This window comes from Piliocolobus tephrosceles, unplaced genomic scaffold (assembly GCF_002776525.5).
Source record: "Piliocolobus tephrosceles isolate RC106 unplaced genomic scaffold, ASM277652v3 unscaffolded_34562, whole genome shotgun sequence".
In the NCBI taxonomy this organism is placed as follows: Eukaryota; Metazoa; Chordata; class Mammalia; order Primates; family Cercopithecidae; genus Piliocolobus; species Piliocolobus tephrosceles.
This window is the reverse complement of record NW_022318268.1, coordinates 1-4,279: the sequence shown is the minus strand read 5'-3', so window position 1 is coordinate 4,279 and position 4,279 is coordinate 1. Positions and strand designations below refer to the sequence as shown.

The 4,279-nt window shown below is 38.9% G+C and overlaps 1 non-coding gene across 1 annotated transcript; it reads left to right on the top strand.

The window, feature by feature from the left end:
• Positions 1–419: 419 nt before the first annotated feature.
• On the top strand, positions 420–492 carry TRNAA-AGC. The gene has a single exon. It is a non-coding gene; the product is annotated as a tRNA-Ala (tRNA).
• The last annotated feature ends 3,787 nt before the right edge of the window (positions 493–4,279 follow it).

Genomic DNA, 4,279 nt, shown 5'->3' with positions numbered 1-4,279 from the left:
CACAATCCCCAGACAGTCTCAGCTACAAGGAACAAGTGATAATGCCATACCACTGTTATAAACATTCACACACACACACAATACATACACACACACAAAATCATTTAATCATTTTTTAAAAATCTGTGACACTTTAGCTGGGCAGGTCTAGGCAGGTCCTCCTTTGCTGGGACATGCCTTTTTCTGTCCTGGAATACCCTAAACTTGACATTTTGGCAGCACAAGTTTTCCCTTTGTGACTTTCTCCTTCTTACCTTTTCTCCTCTTTCTTTGCGGAGAATGAGCAGCCACTGCGCCCTGTGTCCTAGTCCAGCAATGAGAAGATCTGCTCTTAGTAGATCCCTGCTTTTGTACTGAAGTCCCTGAAATCACCTGTGTTCCAGACCACCCACTAAGGATAAATTAAGCTCCCCTGATGTGGGGAATTAGCTCAAGTGGTAGAGCGCTTGCTTAGCATGCAAGAGGTAGTGGGATCGATGCCCACATTCTCCAGGCTTTATTATTTAGACCTCGGGTCTCCAAACATTCAGGTCTCCAAACCCGAGTCAGTGTCTGAGGGCAGGATACTGCTTTGGTTCAAGATATAGGAGCAGCAACAATACAGGGCTGGTGATGGCTCCCTCCTGGCAGTCAGTGTAGTGTAGATCTACCGTGTAATTAATTTTCTGTTTCCTCGAGGAGCTGTGAAACCAAGGGACATATACAATTGCTCTTTTCTCCTTGTTTCTGCCTGCAACTTGAATGTGAGACAATTGTGAAAAGTGCAGGGCAGAGCCACCTGGGTAAATACAGCTCCGGCTTTCTGGTCAGGGTACTGAAACCAGGATGTGCGAGGTAACTAGAATGTGCCTGGACTGATACTGTAGAAAGCAAGCCCATAAAGTTGTTCATGAGCTTGTGGACACACCTGCCAGCTGTGAATAAGTGGCTCTAATCCCAAACAACTCACGTAAAAAGAGCCTGAGAGCTTAACTGAGCAATGGCCCACTTTCCAGTCCTCACTGACCACTAGGTTGCACACACTCCAGAGATCTCTGAACAGTAGTGTCAAGGCTTTCAAGTAGAGTTATCTTTGAAAGAACAACACATGGAAGGCTGGTTGGTACTTGGAACTTGAACACAAGGCTATTGTGTGCCTGCAAAAACAAAAATAGCAATATTATCCTTAAGATTTCAAGAAGACACAGTGTCTCATCACGTAATCCAAACAAGTCCAGGTTACAACCCCAAAATATTCAGCATATGAAAAAACAGGGAGATCTTAATTCACATGGCACAGAGAATCTTTGAGTAATAATACTGAGGACACAGGTGTCAAAATCATCTGACACATACATTAAAGCAGTTACTATAACAATGCTCCTAGAATTATGGGATAACATTCATGAAGTGAATGGAAAGTCTCACCAAATATTTGGAATATATAAACACCAATTTTAACTGAAGAATTAAAAAATGTATTAACCAAAACTCTTAGGGGAAATAAAAAGCTTAATTGGATGATCACAATAACAGAACGCAGAAGACTAAGGAAAAAGTCAGTGAACTTGAAAACAGAACAAGAATACCTACATAAGCTGAACTATAGAGAGAAAGGAGGATTTTATTTGTCCCTGAACAGAGGCTCAGGGAAAAATAAAAAATAACACATCTAACATTCACATTATTGTAATCTGGAAAGAAGAGGACAAAGAGGTCTTTGTGGGATAAAACTTTGAAAAACTAATGGCTGAAAATGTATCAAATTTGTCAAAAGATATAAACCAGATTTTTAAAGCTCAGTAAATGTCAAGCACGATAAACCCAAAGAAACCCATAGCAAGACTTTTCATAATCAAACTGCTGAAAACTAAGAAAATACAAAACAATTTTGAAAGCAGCCAAAGGGAAATGAAAGAGAAAACACCATATGAATGAGTGCAGATTTCTCATCAGGAACCCAGGAGCCAGAAAAAAAATGTCATAACATTCAGTAAGCACCAAAAGAAAAAGACATGCTATGTGAAGCAAAAGTGTCTTCCAGGCATAAAGGCAAATAAATGCATTCTCATTGGAAGGCACATAAATACATTCTCAATCCTCGCAAGACTGCTGGAAAAGAATTAGCAAAGATTTGAGATAAGAAAAGTGATACCACAAGGAAACTTAGAACATCATCAATGAAGGAACAAAAGCAGAAATAGAAAATGTCTGGGTAGACCCTAACAGACTGTTATTCTTCCCTTGAGATCCTTAAGGTATGCTTGATGATTGAAAGCAAAAATTGTAACTTTATCTGATGCAGTTGTCATTGTATCTAGATGTACTACATACATAAGATAAAAAGGTAAATTTAATGGGCCTAACTCTTCATGAAGTTTCTATATTCAATTTGAATGGTAAAATACTGATTCTACATATACTGGAAAAGGTTATATATGTATATGGTAATCCCTAGACCCGTTACTAACCAGATTTAAATAAACCAAAACAAGATAGAAAGAGGAACATGGAAGAATTAAAACAAAGGGAACAAAGGTTAACAAATTATTAAATAGTAGATCTATCTAAAAACTTATCTATAATAACATTACATGTAAATGGTCTAACTGCATTAAGTAAAAACTAGAGATCATCAGAATGTGTTAAAAATAAATGTGCTGACTAAAGAAAGCCACCCGCAATACACTTATATATAAGAATAAAAGTTATATAACAGATTGAAAGAAAAGAGTGGGAAAAGATACCTCATGCAACCATTAATCAAAGACTGCTGTGGTGTATATATACATAAAATCAGACAAAGTAGATTTGAAAGCAGAGAAACGTTTCAGGAATAATGAGGGCTGCTAAATAATTATGATTGTCAATCTTCCAGAGGAATACTGTCCCAAATGTATATGAGGACACAGATCTTCAAAAGTCATAAACAAAATCCAACCGTAGTTGCAGTCATTAACACTCCTCTGGTGTGTTAGTAGTCCACTCCTGGTGGACTTAGTAGAAAACAAATCAGCAGAGATATTGGAGAATTGAACCACACCATCCAGTAATGGACCTATCAACTTCATAATGCAAAATAAAAATTTAAGCAGAAAGCAAAGACAAAAATTAAAAGAAAAGTAAGATCATGCTATAAGCAGAAAATTAAGGGTAATCCAGCATATAGAAGAGTGCTATTATTGAAAGAGTTTGAAAGAGTTATTCAGTTATTTTGAGACATTTTTGAAGCAGTTATTTAGCTGGAAATGACAGCAAGACTGAAAATGGTGAATCTGGAGGTGGATCTTCCCTCGTGCATATTTACCTTGTCTTCTTTGGAGGTCTAGGGTGTCTATACTTCCTCTGAATTACCTGATCCTACTATAGTGTCTGGCACAGAGCATCTCCCCAGTGAATATGTACTAAATGAGTAGAAAGTAATTGATAGATTCAAAAGAGTTGTGCAAGAATAAGTTAGTTATTTGACAAATCATTGAATGTGGTGTTTGAAGGAAGATAGTTAATGAAAGTTGACTTGAAAGGCAAGCCCAAGGCCAGATGTGGTGGGTCATTTCTATAATCCCAGCACTTTGGGAGTCCAAGATGGGCGGATCCCTTGACACCAGGAGTTTGAGACCAGCCTGGACAACACAGCGAAAACCTGTCTTTACAAAAAATACAAAAATTAGCCAGATGTGGTGGTATACATCTGTATTCCCAGCTACTCAGGAGGCTGAGATGGGAGGATCACTTGAACAGGGGAGGCAGAGGTTGCCGTGAACAGAGATCCTGCCAGTGCCTGCACAACAAAGTGAGACCCTGTCATAAAATAAAATAAAATAAAATAAAATAAAATAAAATAAAATAAAATAAAACAAAACAAAAAAGTTAAACTCAGGCCGGGAGGGGTGGCTCACGCCTATAATCCTATCACTTTGGGAGGTCAACGTGGGCGGGTGGATCACCTGAGGTCAGGAGTTTGAGACCAGCCTGGCCAGCATGGTGAAAACCCGTCTCTACTAAAAATACAAAAATTGGCCGGGCGTCGTGGCAGGAACCTGTAGTCCCAGCTACTCAGGAGGCTGAGACAGGAGAATTACTAGAACCCGGGAGGCAGAGGTTGCAGTGAGCCAAGATCTTACCATTGCACTGCAGCCTGGGCGACAGAGTGACACTCTGGGGGGGAAAAAAAAAGTTAAGCCCAAAAAGTAAGTAAAGAAGAGGTCTGGAATTAGATATTTGGTGTATGAATGAATGAGCTAAAGTGCAAAAGAACGGGCAGAATAACTGAGCTGGTACAGAGGAGAAAAAAAAAAAA